General features: G+C 41.0%; 1 protein-coding gene across 10 annotated transcripts in view; it reads right to left on the minus strand.

Moving 5' to 3' along the window:
• The window catches only part of LOC126297825 (zinc finger protein castor homolog 1-like), a 317,673-nt gene extending 302,953 nt beyond the window's left edge, over positions 1 to 14,720 (minus strand). For all 10 annotated transcript variants that reach the window (XM_049989060.1, XM_049989063.1, XM_049989068.1 and 7 more), the window contains exon 1: positions 13,966 to 14,720. The gene's annotated coding sequence lies outside the window, so the exon portion shown is untranslated. The remainder of the gene's footprint in view (positions 1 to 13,965) is intronic.
• Between the last annotated feature and the right edge of the window lie 10,379 nt (positions 14,721 to 25,099).

The following is a 25,099-nucleotide window of genomic DNA, read 5'->3' on the forward strand; positions in this document are numbered from 1 at the left end:
ATTACACAGTGATCAAAATAGTACCGTTAGCGCCTGTAACTTGTGCGCTTTACACGAACGACCTCGTTTATCTATGGCACATTCGAAGCTGACAACGAAGCTCAGCGATTCATCACCTTCCGTGTTAGTTGTGTGTGCGTGCAAGAAGCAAAGTACGTAAGTAGTGTCCCACCAGAGCCTGAGCTGCGAGCTGCATCCGCCAAGTCTTCGCTAACTCCCCTGCTGGAAAGAAGGGTACGAAAATTTCTGCCAAGCAATTAGTCTTTTTATCGAGAATGCGCCAATACGTTAGTTCGCAATTACGACGTCGGCGTTAAGCCGTTCTTAGCGCTCGTTCCGTGGAGGACGTCCTAACCGCTTTTGAAGTCAGGGCGGGTACTTTGGAAACGCAGGCAGCTACTGGGGAATCGGTGACGGTCGTGTTCTCCATACTAAGAGTCTAGTCCGATTTACATGTCGCTGACAAAGCTGGGAGTCCGTTAGAATTTAGCTGTTTCGAACGAGTAAAACAGTGGTAGTTTCTGCTTATATGAGATTGCTCTTTTACGCTGTGTTAAGCAAACTGGAAACAATATACGAAATTCACAGGCTTGGTTAATGTCACAAAAATATCTGTTAGTTGTAGACAAGTAGCGATTTTTTGCCAAATCTATCAGCTGTGTTTGATTGACACTGAGACAAAGAAACTGATGATTTCGGAGCAAGAATTTGTAAGATGTGGTGTATTCAATAAAAATTCAGAAAAGTGAAATTCAGAAATTTCTTCTGAAATACCGAAACGGCTGTTTCTCAGCAGCTTAACAGGGTCGTACTTCCGTTCAGGTTCTAAGCAGGTGATCAGACTTTCACTTCATGTGCATCACAACGGCAAGAGACTGACTAGACACTGTTAACCGTTAAGTCTCCTCAACATCCGAAACAATGTCATGTACCCCCGAAAACCACTCGGTGTACTGTGAAATTGCACTCCGATAATTATATTTCAAGATTCTTTTGCATACACTCAAACTTAACGAGCCACGCCTTTAAAATGAGGAAATAACCATCTGGCTCAGTGAAAGCAGACAAGTAAGTGCTCACATAAGATTGCATATGTCTACAGATACTTGTGTTAATTAGCGCAGGAGAAAGTGACGGCATAGCGACATCGCCCTACGGGGAGGGGTGGGGGGGGGGGGGTGTACGTATGTGAACGTATTTCAGAATTACTTCGAAATAGTGAGCGAGAATGTGTGTGTGTGTGTGTGTGTGTGTGTGTGTGTGTGCTACCAATTCGACAGGGCAGACAATAACATGTCCCTACTCCCCGAATCTACTAATGGTGTCACGATACAAAATGAGGCTTTGTGTCTCTAGACCGTGAAATATATCCGGCAATACGTTTATGCCACACAACAGTAATTTCTCCGAAAACAGCTCTGTACGCCGAAGTCGTGCCGTAGCCTGTCAACCTAGCTAGAGACAAGATTCAGAACGGATGCGATACGTAGGGTCGCGAGAACAATGCCAATACTTGCTGTACTGTGGAAATATTCACGCAATGCAAATTCTAGCGGTGGGAGCTTCAATGAGAACCAAGGGAACTGGCGACTCAGAAGCTCATAACCGGAACAACTGAGAGCCTTTCCTAAGTATGTTACATATGATAAGATGGCCACAAATTAGAATAATTCTATAATGACAACAATGCTGCATTATGCGCGAGAAACAGACAGCTTCTAGTGTCACCATAAGATGAAACTACAAACTCCTGACACACCGTTGTTGATGTTATTGAGGATGTGTCAGTGCTACACTATTTAAGTATGTCTGACTTCTGCCTATTTTGATAGACCTTGTGTTTCAAGTTCAAACTTTTGATTTTTGTACAGTACACTGAGCCACGACTTTCATAACCTTTTTCCACTGTTCTCGACCATTTTCGCCACTTATCTAATACTACGCCACAGAGGATTATTAATATATGACATCAAAATTGTACAAAATTTCGTTTGTCGTCTCACACAGATTTCGAAGTCGCAGAGAAGGCTCTAGCAGAAGATCTTGCACAATCTGAGACACAATGTCTGAAGCTGTCGCAGCAGTGACAGTAATATTCTGCAGCTCTCTGCCGATCACTGAAAACGTGTAAAAAACGAAAAAACCCTCGATTGTCGCACTTTCTTCTTTATTGCGAAATCCAATCGTGCTAAACAATGCAACAGAAAACATCGAGACGATGGTAGGTATTTCGACGTGGTCTCAAACTTGAAAATGTTTCGCTGTGCTGAGGAGTTCGGGACTGCTCCATAACAAAAAATTTAGGCTGCGTCTAACGTCGCACAGAACAGGCGGTTGCGGGCAAGTGAAAACGGCTGCGTTTCATTAATCATTCACAAAAGCCACCGAAAGCAAAGCCGACACCCGCAAGAGAAAGGCCACGGAAGGGGGACACGGGCGCCCACCTGCGCGATAATCAAATATCCCAAACGGCCGCCGATCCTCATTACGCCTCGCCTCACAACTTATAATTTTGGGAAATATCCATGTATCGAAGGCCGGTCTCTTTCCCTGTTTAGGTGCCCGCGGAGCTGGCAACAGCTACCTACACACACGGTCTTCTTGTCGTCGTGTAATGAGGCTTGGCCGACGCAAAGGTAAAATGAGAGGTTGGTGGGAGGGAGAGAAAAAGAGAGGGAGAGAGAGAGAGGAGAGCAAGAGGATGTAGAGAAATCGGTGCTTTCACTGGTTCGCTCATCAAAGAGTACATGTAGAAGTAGTGAATGCGGCGACACTGCGTTAAGTTGTGCAGAAGAGTGACACACATATTCCGTTCATACGGGATTCTGCAAATTAAAAAAGAAAAAGAATGCTGAATCCGTTATCATTGCCCTACGGTTTTACTACAAAGTAAGTGACGCTCCTGAGAAATGACTTGACCGTAGTGTTATCTATTTCCGTGTATATGTAGTGGCACCTGCTCTCTCTAGCTGCTCAGGAGGAAAGCCCATTGTTTACCGTCGTAACACATGCTGCGACGGCACCGGTCGCCCTCTGCGAGTGACGCACTTTTGTAGTTGTGTTCCTACCGCTCCGACTGTGCTCTCTGAATTCACTGACGAGCCGAGCTGGAGAATGCTCTAGTAGAATTCCTACGTAAAGCTACAATGCAACAGAACGACCATCCTGCCTACATCTCTGGAATGTCTTTCACGGCTGTATTTTCTTTCTGGTTTAGTGATTTTGCGTATAAAGAGAAGATGCAGGTGTAACTGCCAAACGTATTGGTGCTAGACATGTAATCTGCCTCTTTGGCGTCTAAGACAGGTTCTTTTCTGCTAAATTACTTCACAAAAAGTCAAAAAACCCACTTAAGGTTATTTTTCCTCTCCTACACTTGTCTCCTCTCATTAACGTTTCATCGAACACGTTTTAAACGATCAAGTTCCACTTGTCACAGAACTACTTGAAATCCGCCAACTTTTTGGAGTTAAGTTTCATCTAACTATACGCGAAGTCGACTCGTATTCACATTATTCCGAAACTCTGCATGTGCCATACTGCGAGTGACTGGCCGAAACATGTTCAGGTATTGGAATAAACAAAATCCAGTGTGTCGTATTTTTACATATCGTGAGTCCGAAGAAAGGAAGGTAAACTGCACGTATGGTAACTCTCGTTTAGCTGCTTTCAGCACACGAAGAGTGTTACTGCCTGCCATACGCCTCAGTGACAAAAATATCTGACTAAGTGGCTGCCAAATGTTTTACCACTTCAAGGTATGCTGGCAATGAGTACTTTATCCAAGCCTCTGGTGTGACCTGACTGTTCTATTAATACTTAAAGAAAGACGTAGACAAAAACAAATCCAGTAGTCGTACACACAGTGATTACTCCTCCAGGCGAAGTGTGGCCGAAATAAAAGTAAATGATAATTATAGAATTGGTTGTTTGGTAGGAAAATATTCACTAACGGATTCACTTAGAAAAAATGGACTTCAGCATAACTAATAACGAGTAGAAACACTATCAGTTTCCACAGTTCGTCGGGTTACAAACACTAAAAGTGAATGTTGAATTAGACACTGAAACAACCAATACAACATACCTTCTTTTCGGACCGTGTAGTACCACAGGCAAAACTGATTAATATTCGTTTTCCTGCTAGAGACAAAAATATGTTATTTCAATACCCACAAAACTAATTGAAACAATCTGTTTGAATTAACGAGAACTGCCATTTTACGAAACGAATGCTTCAGCAGGCAGTTAAGTGTGACGCTTTGCTGTTTGTTAAACAAAATATTCTCATCGAAATTAAGCCTATATACTTACATGAATACTTTGGCGTGTCAGTACATCAATCTAATAAAAAGATGTAATACTGCAAGATTCCATAAAAGCCTCTTTAAAACGACCATTTGAACCGCGAATCTTTTTATAGTTGTCATGGACTGAGATGTCATATTTATATATAAGGCTTGTGGGTATCACTATTTTTCCCACTTTCGTAAGAAGTGAGAGTCAACTGGTAGTTGTGTACATATCTGAGTCCCCTTTCTTCTTGCCAACTTGAGTCAAAATGGAAAATTACTTGTTTGGATAAGGATAGAAGAAGCAAAGGAAATACTTTTTTGTGGTACACTCGGTCGTTCCTGTTCTAAACGAAGGACGTTTTTCAACAAAAACGAAGTCTAGAAAAGCTTCCGGGCTCCTCTGACAGACATAAGCAAAACATTTTGGAGACCTTTTACGTTATAAACTAAGAATCTATTTAGGCAAAATATTATCAACAAGTATTTCAGCGTGGCGATCTATTAAAGAAAATCAGCCTTGCGTAAATTGAAGTTGAATATACTAAAGATAACGTGATCTTAAATTTAATGCGGGAAGAAAAATTGAGATCAGTACTAGGTTCTCTTTTTTGGTATTATATATTTTAATCCAAAATGTAGCCGCATTTTATGTTTGTATAAAGAGAATCTGACGTTAGTGTGCTTCATTCCTGAAAAAAAAAAAAACTGTAGTATTGCAGACAACACTTGTAGATATGCGTTCTTTAATAATAATGACTATTGTTGATAATTTCAAACCAATGTCATTATTACAATAATTACAAACCAATGTTTTACAACAATCAGTGAATACATGGTGTGTTTCTGAGAACAATTTCTTCATGCAGAGTATAACGTCGAGTTTATCTGATTATTGTTTACACAACGTTATGTTACTGCTGTATATAGAGATCATGGTGAATTCTTAATCGTTCAGTAAGTTTTTCTATGGATATTGTAAGGATTACACTTGTTAGCAGCAGATTCAGGAACATTACATTACTGAAACTGACAAGACTCCAGCTATGTGTCCTATAAGATATAAAAGCTGTACCCTCTACGTGAATCTGCCAATAGAAATCGCATTTCTGTACCTTCCACAAAGAAGTGTGTCAGCGACGAGAGTGAGGAAATCGGACGGCACAAGTATGTTTGGCACGTAACAACGCACTTTCTGAACGCAAAAATCTGAACGCAAAAAAAATGCAGATTTTTTTTATTCTTGACGTTCTCAGTATAACTCTCATGTTGGAAAAAAATGCAGTATATTCTGCGATTTCCCCCCCCCCCCCCTCCCTCAATATACACGTTTTCAAAAGTACATATGAGGTCAGTAACGAAGCTGCAGGTTATAACCACAAATGTCACCATTGCTACATGTATAATTTCCCGTCTACGTTGTCAGTTCGCGACAAGAACTTAACGCAATATATATCCAACAAAGCGGCCGAAAATCGCAGGCTCACAGTTCTCGAAATAAGGGTTAGAAAACAAGACTGTGGCACGACGGCTAAGAGCAGCTGTTGTTCTCTCCGGCAAGCACAAAAGAAAAGCAATGACGACGTTAAAATTTGTATTCCCCAGCTTTGGTAAGCGGACATTACTACTCCGACATGTAACCAAGCTCCGTACCGGATTGTGGCAGACCTCAAGTCCTCGACTCTCAAACAAACAGTTCCCTCGTAATAAAGTAAGATACTGGCGAGCGCAGAGCTGTACAGTTTATAAGATAAAATATTACTGGCTCATATTTCTCGGTGGATTCTCCGCTAATAGCACCTCTCGATACAGCTACGAGCACTAAATTCTTCTCATTAAACCGACGCAATCTGCTACTTTATTATACTAGACCTCAAGTATGGTCGGTCTTTGCTTAATCTCGAGGAATACGATTTTAAATATGCAGAAAAATTCCTGTTGCCAAGTAAAATTCGATTTTTATGTACCCAGAGGCCACCTTGCATCCTTGTGATACCAGCCACTAACCAGTAAGAAACGATGGCTGAGTACTGAAAGAAATGCACCATCTTGCTTACCAGTTAATTAACGCAAAACCATCTCTTTTTATTTACTATGTACGTTTTCCAAATAAATGTTACTGACTTAGGAGTCAGTCAGTAAAACATTTTAATAAGAATTGCGCGAGCAAAATTTTCGCTGTCAGCGGCAAACGAAGGAGTTCTGTAAATAAATGTATGCTATGAATACCGCAAAAAAACAAAAACTTCTTTTCGACTTGTGTTGAAATACTTAAATCGTCCTAGTCTAACTTTGACTAAATTCGAAACGTGTGGATTATAGATATACAATACCATAGTACATGTATGCTGCAAAATAATACCATCCACAGTTAGTCACTGATTTATCAACGGCATCCTTGGCTCTCAAGATTTTGTCGCGAACTCTGTCACGAGTTGCAAATTCAGAAAGAGAACGAGATGGCGCAGTGATTGAGACATTAGACTAATATTCGGGAGGAGATTTTACTGTACAGTCGTTCCCCTAGATGTAAGGATTTACGCTACAGATTTATTTCCTCCTCATTGTAGTAGTCGAGGTTCAGCTCCCTCTGTTAATTACTTTGGCGTCGAATTAAATCCTATCTTTCGTCTTCCTTGATTTTGAAACACAAATTTCAACCAGAAAGGTCTCAATAAAAGTCTATTTCTAAAAGTCAGGTGAAATGTTGTCGATTTTAATTCTTTCACAAACCAAAACCTCAAGAAATATAACGAATCTGAATAGCTGTTACAACAATATTTTCTCGCATGAGTGAAAAATGTTACGAAAAAATTTGTAACGGAAAGTAGAGGACACAAATTTTTATTAAAGTCAGCTCATGCATTTTCAACATCAATATTTGAACAAAGTCGGTCAGGAATTAATAAAATAGTTTGCATAGCTCTCATCTCGCTGCTAAGCACGCACTTCCACGTTCTTACGAGGCCGTGCTGAAAATTAATGCCTCCGAATTCTTTTATGTGAAAATCTTTAATCTTTTTAAATAAAACACATGTTATTCGTATTCTACATATCTTTTCTTCATTTCTACATATTTATTTCTTAATATAGTCACCCTGGGGGCGAGGTCATTTCTCCAACGAGAGACCAGTTTGTTGATACTGCCATTGAAGAATGTTTGATTTTGTTGGTGGAACCACAACATCGTCTCTGCTTGCACCGTTTCGTCACTATCTACGTGAAGTCCTCTAAGGTAAGTTTACGGAACAGATGAAAATCGTATGGGGCCAGGTCAGGGATCATCGATGGACACAAGGCGTCGGATTGTTGCAGATGTCGCAGCGTCGTGTGTGGCCTGGCACTGCCAAGCCGTAGGAGAGGGTGCTCCATTTGTGGACGATTTCGAATTCGAAACTCGAGTACAGCACTCTGTTTTTCACGCGCCGACAGTTACGTTACAAAGCGTCATATTATATGGTACAATTCACAGCCCTCTGGCGGCAAAAGGCTGCAAATACGTACACAAGAAGAATAGAGATGTATAATGTTAATAACGCTAGTTATATTTTAAAAAATTGAGATCTTTCACATAAAAAATTCGAACGCATTACTTTTCAGCACGTCCTCGTACTTAATATTAAGATCATGGTTCCGCGTGGACTGTGAACGTTTAGGAAAATATTAACATTTATCCACTTATAATTATTGGTCAATATTGTCACTCGAGCCCGTTTTCAACTGATAAATGCATACCTACGAACATAAACGACGAAAACAGTTAGGTACATGGACAGTAATTTTGGCAAAGGCGCACGAGATGATACTCCAAGAAATTGCCAATAGATTAGCTACCACGACGATAGGAAAGAGAGAAAATCACACGATATCAACTCATTGACTTACACTTTCCATTACACGACACGATACGAACGCGTCTTCGACTGACAGGCAGAAAATACACTATATGCGAGGTAGTTATAAGAATTTACAAATGAAAATGGCTTGCGAAAGCGGGAAGGGTCTGGAAACGCCGAACGCTACAAACCGCCCCATGACTGCTACTTAATTTACAACAACGAATACCTATTTTTTTAAAATGGAAGTAGTGATTACCAGCAACACTACTTCGTCAAGGTTTATTTCACAATTCATTTAAGCGCTTTGCCTGTAGCTACCTCTGATGAGGAGAAACTTCTAAGGCAACAGAAGGACGCCGCAGCCGTACAATACCGGAAAGACCCTACAGTAAAGAAAATTTGCTAACTCGCGGGTCGCTTTGATGGAGAAGACAGCGTGGACCATGCCACCATACTCTGGTAAAATACAATGCCAAAAATGCCTGTGGGTAACAGTGGGTACTGCCAAACGTTACATCCGTGTGGCAGGACCACAGGACGACGAGTCTGACCAAGTGCGGCATGGTGGGCTCCTAATTCCTGGGCGCGGCCATCTTGGAGGCGATCACGGCATCAGTAAAAACGCCGGCCGCCTGTCCCAACACGTGAACTTGATTTTCGTCGATAGGCTCACGCTCAGTGCGATGATTAAATTTTAATTAAGAATGGTAAACTATTTCACCGACACGGAAATTGCTGTCACGAGGCGGCTAGGGAGCCCGGAGTAGTTCTCGTGTGGAATTCTCTGGCCGTGCCTCCTCACGCACCTCGCTACACGTTCTCGGGTAGACGAGATAGCAGCTTGAAGTCAAGCTTAGCTATATTCTGTGCAGTCACACGGGCACTCGTTGACATGTCGCGTAAATGAATTCTCGAGTCCTGATAATAACGATGCGTGGAGCATTCACAGTTGCCAAACGTGACTCACGGTACATGGCTTTTTTATTTTTATCTTTTTTAAAGTAGATATCTCGTGCTCATTTTTTCGAATGCGAGCACAAAAATGAACTTTAGTGTCTAAGCCAACACTACAAAACCATAAAATCTTCTCCCGTCGAATGACAGCTGAAATGCAGAATGAAGGTAGATTCGACAGATACACTTGTTTATCGTCCAGTTTAAAATGTGAATATGAAATCAGTAACTTTACTGTGCTTCAGTGTTTTCACAGCATCAAAATGTAAGGAAGTAACCCATCACTTCCACATTTTACTGAGCGTCATGTTCGAAGACAAAATTTGTTTCTAACGTCAGCGTAGCGAATGCAAGGATTTTCACATGTAATGCCGATAAAATGAACTGCTTTTCGTCAGTGAGTTCTCCTTTGTCTTGGGAACAGACTTCAAAACTAATACTCTTAAGAATATGATAGCCGTAGGCAAGTGCACGCTTACAGCCAATAACGCAACATTGCAATACGTGATCCAGTAGTTTCACACAAAAATATACTTAACTCAATATAAAACTGGTGTTCAAATTCATTGTGAATGTGCTGACATGTATTTAAAAATGAATGGAGTTCTTTACCCGACACTTAACGCGGCGCTATTCCTATCTGCGTTGCAGAACGTAAATAAATTCTCAAAAAGTTAAGTAATGAAAAATGAGTTTCGTTTCTGGTTTACTAAAAACTTCTGCTGTTGAGATCTGCAGTAACGTCACTCATATGAAAATAATAAAGGTGTTATCCATTATTCTGATATGTTGGTTGTAAAATAAATGAATTTTCGACGAAGAACAAGGCATGTTGAGACCTCGACTTTCAAACGATACTCACTAAGTCCCCAAGGCTTCTGGGTTTACGCTCATCACGGAACTAGAAAACGATGCAAAAGATTCAAAAGGACAGTGAAACGTCATAGTTCGAACGACTGTTGCTACCCTTTGACTTTGAATCGTTCACCGGAAAATGCCGGCATAATTATAGCGACCATCGGAAGTGACTAAAATTGTAAGCAAATTTTCGTTTATGAAATGAAAAAAGTAACTGCCTTGTTTACATCGTTTTAACAATACTCTCCCCTAGAACATGCAAAAATTATCGCAAAGGAATGCAGGTACCCTCAATTTTCTGAATCAAGTGCCATAAGAATTTGGAAAATGTTTCCACAGGCTTTGTAATTGAATAAAATAGCAAATACTACGATACAAATTTGAATTAATGTGTTACTGTGTATAACATTTAAACTAATTATATACCATAGTGGTTCACAATACATTATCACATGAAGTTACATGAAGCGTTTTCTAAAAGAAATAACTGCAATACGTTTTTCTTAACTCAAGGCGAACGTGAGTAATTGGAGATTTTCGATTCCATGATGGTATAGATAAATATTACACACAAAGAGACACGGATCGTTTTCAGATTCATTTGGCTAAAGGAACAATTGTCGTTAAGGTCAGACTTTACAAATTGTGTAGGCTGAAAGCTTATGTTAACTAGATGAATGACGGCTTCTCTACTATAATTATAAAATTGTTGTTTCATGTCATGTTGCCAGAGAAAGAACAACATGCGATTTCTCTTCCATTTCGATGCGAAAACGAATGAAGTAACGTACAAATTCACCCAAACTGTTATTTTCAAGTCTGGAAGAACTTCTAAGCACATATCCCACTATCCAACGGAAGACAGAAGTTTCCAGTGTGTTGCTCTCCTCACACACTCCCACAAGCTTAAAGAAAACGGGATGCCGTCACATTATACATGGAAAGAGCAACTAGAGAAGACACAATTTATTTGAAAAGTCCTTCTACCGCAAAGCTTCCTGCTTCACCTAATTCACATAAAAGGATGCAGGACGAAAACCAATACTTACTAATTACTTACAGTTACCAATTACTTACAAATCAAAATTGCTCACTGTTTCGCAGCGAGAATCGTGGTGGCAAAATTACGAATATTTGTTTCACTATTCTAAAAAATTACGAATGTATACGTAAAAAAGCGTTCCTTCAATTTTAACAAACAGACTATTTAATCGACGTCATAACGTCAGCTCAAGTTTTTGGTGATCAATGAGTCTTACATTTTTTCATGTAAAAATCTTGAGAAGAGATCAGTGTCGTTTCGCATATTATGTTAATACTTCAACTGCATAATCGCACTTATTTTTCATTGTTTGTAAATTAGGAAAGGTAACGGACAAATTGTAATTCGCCAGGGTAACGAAAATATGAGGACTGCTGTGTTTTCTTACTTCTCATGAGCAATTCGGTGTCCGTTAAAAGTTGGTAAACTATTGAGTCACGACTTTTCAACCATTTCAAATCTGTATTTTAAATAAAAACACGACAGTTTATAGTAAAATTGTTAACATCATACAATTCGACAAAAAGGCCGAAGAAATAAAGCCACAAAATGCCTTTCATAGCATACATAATACATTTGGACAGAGTAAAAATACTGTCGCTCTCTTAATGAAATGTTTACAGTAAATAAAAAATGCGGCTTCGTAGCCTCGATCACGAATTCTTCGTAACTGTGCAATATGCGCTAGTGCTAAGTAATTACTATCATACACGGAACATAAATGATATGAAAAATCAGTTTTTATTATGCCAGAAAAAGCGACAACGTTGTACGACATAAAACGAATTATGCATAAAATAACTGTTTTATCCTCTTATGTGTTCCGAATATTTAAACATAATTAACATTTATTTTTCGTTATTATTCCATGGGTTTTCTTACTTGACTGTACTGACGTTTCCACGGCATTAAAATAAAATATACCTTTGCTGAAAGGCGAAAGTATAGTCGTGTCTATTAATTTATCCCCTTCAACGCCGCTATCTTAAAACTCTAAAACGGAAGATGTTCTTGTCTTTCTTCTCGATGCAATTCTTTGACATGACAGACGAATAAGTAAGGAAAGTAAAAGAATTAAATGATTGCCTCATGAAGCCTTGTTATGTAGTATACAACTTCGCGAATTCACTGCCTGACGTAGTTCTTCGGAGAAATGTGGCAACGGATTTCCGTTTTCGTAGGATTTAATTAGATAAATGCAAACAGTGTCTCGATTTAAGTGTACGCAAAACATACGCTTATGACTTATTGCGAGTGTGTATAACTTATTGTTAGTGTTATGTACCTCATTTATAGCTGGTTATAGTTTACTTTGTCAAAAAGCCACTGACAACCCTTGCCGTCGGTTTTAGTGACAGTAGCACACGAAATACGATCTACTTTTTATAAGTCGACTTTATATACGCGCTTAAAAAAAGGATTCGCGTCGGTTGCCAGGCAGCAAGAATGCCGCGAAAGTAGCGAGGCTGCAACGCATTACCTGACAAGCGGGCGTCGAGGGGGCCGTACTCAAGATGCGGGACCGCCATTGCCTAAGCTCGTGAGCAACACCAATCAATATGTGGATGTAGGCCTACGACGATACAAATTGTGTGCCAGGGGAGCGCCGTTGCCAAATTACGTCGCAAATTGGCGTACGCCGAGCCGGCGTCGCTTCTCCGCAGGCAAAAACAAAATAAAAACAGAAAAAGGGGGGGAGGAAGGGGAGTGAGCGCATGGCGCGCGCGCCGCCCGCCGGCGAAAACACGCCAAAATCGGGGGCGGCGGGGGTGGTCGGCGGCAGCCACGCCGGCCGGCGCGCATTGTTGCAGCCGCACTGTTGCACGCCCGCTCTCGTAGCTTTCCGGCGTTTGCTCTTTTTTTCCGCGTGCTACGACTGCCGCCAAAGTACAAACGCCCGGCGGGACCTGCCTCGCGCGTTGCCGTGCATCGCTAACTCCCAACTCGCTACTCCTCTTAACTTTACCCTACACGTATTTTGTGTTCATATTTCTTCCACATTAGAATAAGAGCTTCTTACACCTTCAGCGTCACCAAGAGACAGGGCTGCAAATTTATTTTTTTATTCCACTCAAATGTAAAGACTCTCTAAGTCGTGAAACTTCACAGAATATACACACATCCGTTTTTTTTAACTGGACCATATGTCAGTTTTTATTCCAGTTAAAAGTTTTTGAATGTGTTTGATTTCAAAATGGTGCAACTTCAGCTAAATGTCATTTAAATCATCAAGTGATTATTAAATAACAGGACTAAAGAAGTAACGAGCCTTCGTATTCACTTCACAATACAAAAACGTGTTATCAGGTTATTGGAAAGAGCTGCGCTTTAAAATATTTTATACGCATGTACTCAACAGGTGTGTTGAAAGTACGCGCCAAGCAAAAACACTCCGAGTCGTGTGATGCGATCGCAAAGTTTTTTATTCGCTCCACGTACACATAAACCAAAGACAATTAAAAGATTCGTACGTATTTATTGGGTTTTCAATTTATTTTCATATATACTTATGATTTACCATTCTGTAATTTTAAATTCCACTCGACAGATTTTTCAAACATCGTTTGTTCGAGATCTTCTAAAAAACATTACATGCGCTAGAAAATTTATGCAACCCTGTCATGCACAAACACAAACATCAGCTGTGGCTCCCAAAATTTGTTTTTCCTACTGCTATGAATAATACACATGAAGAGAAGTGTCACTCTAATATAAAGAGTTACCGAAAATTTCCCTGGGTTCCTCTGCAACACACACGCTATCTTTTGTCATCCTATTACTGATAATTATTAGCTGTGACAGTAAACAACAGAAATGCAGAGTTTGGCAGGGCATATTTACACTCTTCGGTAACACACAGCGTTAAAAATAAAAACAACACTGACATTCGTAGATGTAAACAGTATTAACTGACTACAGTCGCAGTTGCAACCGAAACAATGTAGCACGTCGGATTGTTTTGGAAAAGAATGTCACTTACCGACTCGACAGGCTCTCAATTGCTTGACACACAGACGCCTCGCTTCTTCAGACGCTCTGAGGATAGCGGGATTTTCGGACAGGACGCTGAAATTTCGGAGCGAAGCCAAGTTCAAAACCGGGTGTTACTGAGGTACACTACTTCACATGTCACTAATGTCATGTCGCAGTATCATCACAACAACCAGAACTTTAAGGAATCACATACGTCAACACAATACACGTAACAATGCAGCAGGCGGACGTGTAACTTTTCGCAAAAAATAGTGATTTGCAAACTGGCGCTTTTCTTAAAAATTGACAGTAGCTTCGCACTGTACGCAACGTACTCCAAAAAGCCTTATTTCACGAAAGGCACTACGATTTTTTCGACAAATTAGAAAAGTCAGTGTATGTCCGGTTCGGTGTGAGGAGGTGTGCAGGCGGCCAGGAGGAGAGACCGACTGCATCTGCGGAGACATCTACTCCCAATAATGCCCCGGACAATCCTTTCTGTTCCTCCTCGTTACCCCTCTAGGCTTGAACTGAGGCAAACACGAAAATCGAGTGAAAAAGCGAGGTCCGTCTCAGTTGGTCCTCCCCCTCCGCCGGTTCTTTTCTTCCAATTCTACCTTTCCCCTTCCTCCGCGCTCCTTTTTTTCTCGCTCCTTTCTAACCCTCCCAGACCATCCGTTCGATCCATAACCGTGCTAAAAACCTTACTCACTCAACCCATTCCAATTTGAAACTGCCAAGTCTCGGGCTGCGCCGGGTGTGAGTGCGCAGGCGCGAGGCATACCGTGGCCCCCCCACCACTGCGCGCACCGCCCCTACCACGCGGCCGACCCGACACAGATCCTTCCTTTCCCCTAAAATCTATCTCTCCCCTCCTTTTTTTGTGCCAGTTTTCACTGGCGCATCACAGATGGCGTTGCGGGGCGCCGCGCCGGCGAACTTCGTGAGCGCTCGGCTTACGTCGGCAACGCTCGGGTCGACACGCGGTGATTCCCCCCACCTAGCCTCCACGCGGCCCGCCCCGCGGGAACCCGCATTCATTCATAGCCTGCCCGCCGGCGCGTCATCGCACGCATTTACGTAACGAACGCGGTACACTGCTCGTCGTTCGTCGCACCTTTCTCCACGGTCTCCAGATTCCCTCTACCGTGTCGTGGGTGCGTTCAGAAGCTTCCTGGCTGTGCGTTGTGGCCAGTCTTGCTCGCACCCTGTTTTTAGGAAATACACATTACACCATCATCCTATTCGATTGAATTTCTCTTTTGTTTCGATTTAGAACAATCTGTACATGATAAAGGAAATTAGCTCAGGTGACGCTGTTAATAAATTATGTTTAGTTTTAGACCAGTGGGAACTTTATTAATGCAGGATGATCACTTCCGGGTATGGAAATCGGCAGAAACGCTGGGGTCCATGTTTCACTTTACTATATTTGCCACGATCCACCTCTACTACAATAATATTGCTGTTTCACCATCTACCTCCAACAACCCATTCCTCTCAAAAGGTTGCTGCAATACTATGCCTGCTTCTTCTTTCCTTTCCCCTTCCTTCCTCTTCCAAATGCGTCCTTCTGCTAAGCAATTCACTTAGAGGCCTACCTACAGGGACGTAGATACCAGATAGGGCATGAATGGGCTTTGATTTGTTCCTCCTCAAATCATCTTTCGTTTTAGTGAAGTTCCAGGATCCTCTGTGACGAAGAGATTATTCCTATTACAAAATCTTGCTACTGCTTGTTAATGGGGATTTAAATTGACACAGACAATGGCGATAAAACAAATGCACACGTGGGCGTACGTTTACACACATGTCACTGAGCTACGACCGTGCATTTGATAAAAGTGATTATCAGGTACAGGGCCGGTTTTAGATGACTCGGGCGTTCTCAGCTTGCGCTTTAGTTCTGGAACATTAACAGCCAGATAAAAAGAAAATTACGATGCCCCTGCTGCATGTGTGAGAAGAGCTGCGCTTGCGACGCCGACGTCAAGGCGAGCGCCAAAGAGAGAAAAAGGCGACGGCCGCTCTCGATTTCTCCGCCACTCCCACTGCTCCGGCCCCGGATTCGAAATGCGATATTCTCGTACATCGTGGGATTAAGGGACCTGGTTGCCTTTTCCCACTGTCTCTTTCGCACTTGCTGCCCGGGAAGCACGCAGGCAACAGCTGCCACATATACTGGGTGCGAGCGAGTGTTTCTCTGCTCGGATCAACATTTTTTCCGAACGATTAGAAAATGGCTGTGCATTATTTATACAGTGAGTACTGGTCTTCTAATGCATAGTTGAGCAAAAGCTATCCCAGTACAAATTATTGATTCTGACTCAGTCGAACTACGTATCCTGTGCCCTTGAACGACAGTAAACACAACATTTCTCACTTGTTACGTCCCTTTCTTGTAAAATACAGCGAACTTTAATTAGGGTGGAATACACCTGAGACGACAGCATCTAGCGCCGATTTAGTGTGACGGGTTCTCCTTTTTTGATGCAGTAGAATTTTGTTTCACTTTTTTCAGCAGATGTTTATCAAAAGTAATGACTGCTGTTCAACCGTGCTACCGTATGGTAATATCAGAAAACTGTGTATCATAAGTGTCGATTGCACTTTTAAAGTATTTCTGTGAACTATTACATTAGAAAATATGTTTTCAGTTACCATGGTTTTCACGGTCATCCCTGTAAAACCTGAGTTTGCGAGGACAGCATTATAGGCTACTCACCCGTTGTACACAGTGAAAGTTCTACGAGTGATGTCTGTTCTGTCGGACAGCTATATATAAAATGTCAGCCAATACTCTAAGAAACACTTTTGAAACGTGTGCATTTTGCACTCCGCGCGGCTTAAAGAGTAATCCATTAGATTTCGGGCACACAGCCTCACAAATACTACTTCCTTCACTGATATTTCGACCGCGTACGGTCCAGCTGCATGCCCAGAATGTAATGGATTACTCATTACGCCACGAGAAGTTAAAATGCCCATCAAGTACTTCTTGAAGGGTCCACCGTTTCGACAAATTACGACACCAGAGAACAACATTTTCGAGCTCCTTGAGTTTCTAATTGAAGCACCAGGACCACGGAATTCTTCCAAAATTTTCAAGATTGGAAGCCGGATGGTACGCGGCCGAAATATCAGTGGAAGAAGTAGTATTTGCGCAGCTGCATGCCAGTAATGTAATGAATTACTTTTTAAACGTAGCCATAATTACACCATGATACTGTTTCCAAATATTCTTCCCCGCACAAATCGGATCCCAACCAGAACAGTGGAATAGTTTGTAAGTTCGTGAAATCTTCATAAAGATGTACCCACAATTTTTTCTGTATGATCGCGGTAAAGCAGGTACAGTTTTTATTGTTCTGTAACTAGTTTCAACACTACAGAATTTCGACGTTTTAGAATTTAAAATGGTGTATATCACATAGCCAAAATTTTAAAACACTAGTGTGTTTAACATATTTTAAAATTTTGGATCTGTAATATACACCACTTAAAAATTTCCAAATCTGCCAGATGGTGACATGTTGTCAAATTAGTGCAGAGAATACTAATTTTAGCATATTTGTGGTCGTTTTGCATAGAAACAACTTTTAAATTTGACTTGACGATTCCAAAAGGAAATTACAGGCACAATAAAGATTTTTCTAAACAAATAGTAGTTATTGCTAACAGTGGCAGTCCTTAAAGCACGGAAGAATTTTTCTTGTCGAATGTTTTATTTAGAGATGTCTACAGCCTCGACGCAATTCGAGACAAGGGCGAATGACGCAGTTGGCCCAAGTGCTGTGCTGGAAGTGGTCAGTAGTGGAATAAACGATGTGACTGGTTGGGCCCCTTGCATCACAATGGGCTGATGGTTTGCCACCCAGGCGGGCCGCTTGCTGAGGCGAAACGCGGACGGCTGTACACTCAAGTCACAAGCGGACGACTGCGGACGCGTCTCGCACTAGTACAATACGTGTTAGGAAGGCTGACGGCTATGAAACGGCCCCGATAACAATGATTGCAAGATCGTGTCGCGTTGGAGTAAAGTAGCTAAACACAATAAGGCAAACCGAGACCGAAAGCAGCTTATCAGCCGTAGCATGGCGAATGAACGCTTCTCACTCGTACAGTTTCAAAACGTAGAACACTTGGATTAACACAGCTGAATTACAGTAACAGATATATGTAGCAAACTAATTCAGTTCCTGTTCTCTTAACGTCTAGTGACACATGAAGAAGGATTTTTTCCTCATCGCGAAATTTCAGTGTCTCATGTTCTTCTTCTTTCCAGTACCACAAACATGCATTGTATTGGCTCCTCGAGGTTTTCTAGGATCATATTTTTGTATGCCGACATTCAACTGTGAGTCCTACACACACTACACATAGGATCACATACAGTATGGTGTACATCTCTTGGTGATGAGAATGCACCGATTGCATGAAATAATAGTCATTAGTGACTGGATCTAGCGAAATGCTCGACGATGGTCGGTTGTTATCAAGCAAATACCATTCCACACGGCCTTTAGTCGATGCATTTCATCATCATGACTTTCTCTAAATACATCCTAACTGCTGAGTACAAGTTCCTTACGATTTATACACATGTTGTATTATAAATAAGCACTGAAAAAAGCAGATGGGAGGAGTAGTGACTACCTATGTATCGAACTACAATTAATTTAGATCAGTAAATACCTGTTTCTTATGTAGAGATGTACCATGTTTCTCTTCTTATGGCAAAAACGTACTGGAAACACGCAAAATAGACCGTGACATTTGCGCAAAGTTGATGTAATGTAATGTAAACCAAAATTCTGTATTTTTTTAATTTTTGTGTCAATTTCGAATTCTTCTGAATTGCAATAGTAGCCACAAGAAATCTTAGGCCAGAATGACGAAACTGTTGCTGATCTTCGAGAATTGAGTGGTCGCATAACAGCTGCAATAACTTTGAATACAAGTTTTGCTTCTGGGAACAGCTGGGGTAGGGGACACGGTGCGGTGGCTAAGAACCGACAGGAAGATTGAAAACAGAACACAGGCTGAGGTTTCGACTAGTAAGACCAAGAATTGTTCTGGGCACCCTTTCTGAGTCTCGTTCGTACACACCGTACAGTTAACAGTACCATTAGCACGTAATACGTGTCTGCCCAATTGTTTGGTCTCTTTAAAAATTAATAGCACAGATATTTCAAGTTATAACGTTTGCAACATTCGATGGTAAGATGGGCAAAATGAAGATAAAATGAGTGACAATCAGTTGGTGAAGAAACTGCATATCCAGATGCTGATTTACGATGGGTTTGTACAGAGTGTCAAAGAACGGGACGGAAGATCAAAACGTTCCACACTGCATTTCAAATGATAACATTCACAAAGACCATCACCGTCAAGGTTTACAGGAAATTAAACTATTCTCACCAGATCAATACATGTAATGACAGCGGATTTGTGATTTTACGTTAACTTAATCTTCATTTTATTGTTTTCGTAGCACATTGCACAAGATCTTACAAGGGTTTACCCAAAGAGGAGAAATATCTGAAATCGAGAAATGATTTGGATTTTATAATTCCTGAACAATGAAAAATACTGTACTGCACAGAAGAAAGCACGTACACAGATTAAATCGGGTTTTAATGAAAATTACTTATAGCGAAAAAAAATCTGCTCTGTTGAAAGAGAAAAAAACTTTTTGTGGATATTATTTAGCAGTTAGGAATAAAAACACGTCACAAAGGATAAAGTAAGGCACTATGTAATGTCTTAAAAATATTGCTCGAAGTTTTTGTATGTGTGTATTTCCTGCAGTAAATATGAAATGTTTGGAGGTCACTTTTTCTATTCGTTCAGTTCCCCGTGGTGAGAGGAAATCCCCATATGAATTTTGTGGAGAATATCCACTGGCTCTGCTATCATTACTAGTTGCTGCATGGGGACAGTCCGTAACAACCTTAGTACTGGGCTGAGTTCCCCCTTCCCCTGCAGAGGCTGCAGTTGCCGGAGGCGGCGGCGGCAGTTACTGCAGGCAGGCAACCCGCGCAGCACCGCGCGCACACCGCATCATCTTTCTCTCTTTTCACTCAATATTTACTCATTTTCTTTGCACTAAGGCTTTACAATATTCAACTTCTACTAACGCTACTTGCCAATTACAGTCTTAACACTTGTCAATTCGGCCTTAATTCTATCACTGACAGCCAGCAGGTGTATCTGACCACGTGCTGAAAAAACCGCAACGTATTTTGTAATGGCAGCAACTTATTCCTAACTAGTCTGTCGCAAAGTTCAGCACGTTTTCTTCCAGAACAATGATGTGCGGCAGACTTTGATCAGCTCCATGTGAAAGATTAACGACCCTCTGCCTGGAACGCACACCTCTATATCGTAAGTGGTTTTCCAATTTCATTTAGGCGAACAATTAACTACTGGACCTTGTGCAGTCCATAAAGTATGAATTAGGCATACTTTTCTCTATAAAGTCAAATAATCTTTGTCACTTTCAATTTCTGTTGTGTATTGGTTCCAAAGAATTTGTAGAAGGAAGGGGAAGTGGAGGAGTAGCCGTAGGCTTGTTAACTAATCTGATGCTTTGCATTGTATGTAGCTTTATTTCAGGGAGTATGAAGAGAGGATATTAATTCTGTCTCCTGTTTTTACCGAGATTGATGCATGAATAGGCTGGGAGAGGAGCAAAAATGGAAGGAAGGTGTGTAACATTCCGGCACAGTTAGAAGGACCGCAGGAAAGAATAATTCTTAGAAAGAACCAGAGGAGAGCAGAAGTACTGGGAACTGACAGCTGGAACAATAGGGTGTGGAAAAAGACCTCTGTTAGACAGCTTCGAAATAACAATCAAAAACAGGTCCTAACAGCTCTCAGTGGGCAGTGGAGAGGAAACGTAAGCACCTGTAGACGATGGCCCGCCCGGTTGACCGTGCGGTCTAACGCACGGTTTTCCTGGCGGTAAGGAGCGCCTGGTCCCCGGCACGAATCCGCCAGGCGGATTTGTGTCGAGGTCCGGTGAACCGGCCAGTCTGTGGATGGTTTTTAGGCGGTTTTCCATCTGCCTCGGCGAATGCTGGCTGGTTCCCTTTATTCCGTCTCAGATACACTATGTCGGCGATTGCTGCGCAAACAAGTTCTCCACCTACGCGTACACCACCATTACTCTACCACGCAAACACAGGGGTTACACTCGTCTGGTGTGAGACGTTCCCTGGGGGGTCCACCGGGAGCCGAACCGCACAATAACGCTGGGTTCGGTGTGGGGCGTCGGAGGGGTGAAGAGGACTGCGGTAGTCGTCGTGGGGTTGTGGACCACTGCGGCTGCGGCGGGGACGGAGCCTCTCTGTCGTTTCTAGGTCCCCGGTTAACACACAATACAATACAATACCGGTAGACGCACCTGTGTAACAAACTTCGGCTATAGTGAGATAGTAATAGCCATGCTCGTGATGCAGGTATTCAGTTGCAGTAAATGTTAAGAGATGAACACGATGTTACTAATATACTGACACAAAGTGATCTATACTACTATACTAGTACAATGACTAGTTGTTGTTAAATCACGAAAAGTACTTGACTGATTTACTTCAATTTTTTTTTACGATACTCTAATAAACACTCGTACGGACAAAGCTATATATATTTGAAGGTTCATAATATATATATATATATATATATATATATATATATATATGATTTTTGGTAACAACGTACCCTATATATATATATATATATATATATAGGGTTACCAAAAATCAAGAAAACCTCTTGATCTAATTTTCTCACGTTCAGAAATGTTCAGAATTGAGAAGGCACGATCTGTTTTACTCGATAAAAGACTTTTAAAGCCAAGATCGCATAAATATTTCTTTACTTTCAATGACCAGTTTCGACGGACTTTGCTGTCATATTCAGATCTTCAAAAATTTTTTCTTAAAAAACGTATTCATTGTTAGTTGGACCCACACGCTAAGTTGTCATATTAGTGGATAATGTGCTACATTTTATCCTCTAATTTGACAACTAGGTATGATGTTTCAACTCAATATGAACACCTTTTGCAACAAGAAATTTTTGAAGACCTGAGGATAACAGCGAAGTTTGTCGAAACCATATATGAAGTCTTCATGGGTTGTCAGCCGAGTAGCATCTACTCGATGCTACTCGGCTGACAACATATGAAATTCACCGAGAAAGCCTGCACTCGCATTAGTCGAAGCCAGTTGTCAAAAATAAATATTTATGCGACCTTGGCCTTTAAAGTCATTACCAAGAAAACCTCTTTACCGATCTACTTGAAATTTTCACACGATATTCTAATACACATTTGGATGGATCAAAAATTTCTAAAAGTACTTGACCGATTTGCTTCGAATTCTTACACGAAACGCTAATGTCTAATGAACATTTGGATAAAACTAGGCTATATACGTTTAAATGTACATAATATATAAATACATATAACGTATAAGGGGAAACGTAGTTACCAAAAATCTCGACAAGTTCTTTCCGATTTAATGCAAATTTTTAACGTTACTAAAATAAACGCGTGGATGGACATAACGTTGTTAGCAAAAATCTTTAGAAGTTCTTCATGGATTTCCAAATTGTTTCTATCGTACATTTTCTTTCTCATTATACATATTTTTGAACAAAAGTTGCATACCCAGTAAGGTGCTGTTTTGTCTTCGTTCTCGCATTCGGCTTTCACAGGAAGCATGAAAGTTGTATTTATGGTTTATCGGCTTCTGATTAAAATACAACTACGAAATCTGAATTTGCAATAACAATAAACAAGGCTCAAGTTCAGACAGAGGTGGGAAGACGAGATGGAAAGAGTCGAGGGGAGAATAAATGGAGAGAGGGGGGAGAAGGAGATGGACAGGGAGAGAGGAGAGGAAGTGATGAACAGAAAGAGGGGGAGGATATGGAAGTGGACGAAGAGGGGATGAGACGGACATGGAAAAGAGGAGAAGGAGATCAGCACATATATCCAGTCCCCATACATAGTAAGAAATTGTGAAACATTACCGATTTCGCTACTAGATTATGTAGGGCCACCGTGCGAAGGTTTTTCAGAGACGGTAAGTAATCATAGGGAAGATGGTGAGCAATGTGTAGTTTGTCGAGATGTTTTGTTACCGTGACCAGCCTCTGCTGGATAGCGAGTTATACACCGTTGGAAGTGGTCCACATAGATTTGGTGCCCTTTCAAACAATCAGTAGGTGGGGCTTTACACGGTATGGCTTGTATCTAAATAAGCCTCGGATGGGGAATTTTGTGTCTCTTGTATTGGGATAAGATTCCCATTGCGATGGCCAACAGGTATTTCCGCCTACGCAAGGCTTCTTAATGAGGCCTTCAGAGAATTAAATGTATTTTATCAAAATATTTGGGGACTGCATGTAATTGTCAATAGATTAGAGGTCGAACTTGACTCTGATATACTATGTCTATCGAAACAATATCTTTGAAGTGAAGATATTATGAGGATTCCATTGCAGAGTTTCACGTTACTGAATTTTCCCTTGTATTCTTTGCAAATGGAAGGAGTTGATATTTATGTCAAAAATAATATTTCATTCAATCAGACTGATATTCTAAAAATTTTTAGTCAACATGTGTTATTTTGTAGTCAACATGTGTTAAGAGTGCTGTGCAGTAATGTTTGGATTTACTGTCTTCAAAATTTTAGGTATGATGATTTGCAGATTCCTCAGATTTAACCCTACAATCTTTCTGAGCACACGTTAAAAATATTAAATTCAGCTACATGAGAATAATAGTATAACTGCATGTAGGAACTTCAATACTTACTTTATAAGAAATCTTTCGTCTGTGATTTCCCAATAAGAACACAAACTAGCAGAAGTACAGCAGCAGACGTTTTCATTTAAGTCTCGTTAATGGAGGTGTAGAAGCTGTTTCTACAAACGTAGACGCAGTGGTCTCAAGGTTAGAAAATATTAATTGAGAAATGAGTGAAAGAACGGACAAAGAGATAGTGTTGATGTTATTGCGACCCGTATTTTCCGTAAATTTCATAAAGGCAGAATACAAAGGAGAAATTGCCTGTTTCTCTTAGCACAATTAACTGACAAAATTCTTAGTCTAGTTTTAGGAGTGGCTCTTCAGTTAACCCGGTACTATATTTCTTTCTTCATGATAGTAGAAAGTACCGATGAAAAACGGAGACCGGCTTAAGTAAATTAGGATATTACGGTCCTAGCAACAAGAGATTCGGTTGAGTTTAACAATTTCTGAGAAGTAGAAAGCAGGTTAAGTTACACTTTCATATTATAGCGAATGAGCAAGTGTCTCACTGCTGTACTCGAAGGTGCGGATTTCTACAGGATTCGACACTAGAACCACTACTTTCCTTAATTTATATTAATGAATTGCTATCAGTTATAGCAGTTAACTCTAAATGTGTATTATTGTTGGAGATACAAGTAATATTATTACAGATACATGGGAGACAGTAACATAGCAACTCACATTGTGGAGAGAAAAAACAACTCTTGGGTTAGAGGTAATGGACACGGTGTTGGTTGAAAGAAGACACAGTACATGCCGTTCCGTACATAAAGGTCTGCTTGCTCTAACGTCTATATTTATTACAGTGCTAGCACGATTTGTGGATCAGAGGACACCAGATTTCTGGAACTGAGGGTAAATGGTAAACACTTGTTGGAAGAATCTATTCACCATCTCCAGCAGAACATAAATGCAGTTACCTATGCGACTAGAGTATTGTCTAGTCAGCACCAGTGATACACTGAAACCTACGTACCCTACGTAACTTCATTCCTTGATTCCTTGTGAAACAGTGTTTAGGGACGCCTCAGATTAGGCAGTTTAGCCCAAAAGCGAATATTCGGCCCTCAGGTGGTGTTAACCAGGGCTCCAGGTAACGAGTTACCAGTTCTCACATCAGCACCGCAGAACGCCTACTCCCATATGAGGTTTGTGGCTGATAATATGATTCTGCTTAAGAGGAAAACCGGATGGCATTCAGAGAATACAAGACAGAAGAACTATATTTTTTACCGCTGATAAATTGTATCCCACTGCACCACACAGTTTCACTACGTTTCCACAGGAGTGGAAGACTGTTAGTGACAAACTATTT

The sequence above is a fragment of the Schistocerca gregaria genome, chromosome X, assembly GCF_023897955.1.
Source record: "Schistocerca gregaria isolate iqSchGreg1 chromosome X, iqSchGreg1.2, whole genome shotgun sequence".
Taxonomy (NCBI): Eukaryota; Metazoa; Arthropoda; class Insecta; order Orthoptera; family Acrididae; genus Schistocerca; species Schistocerca gregaria.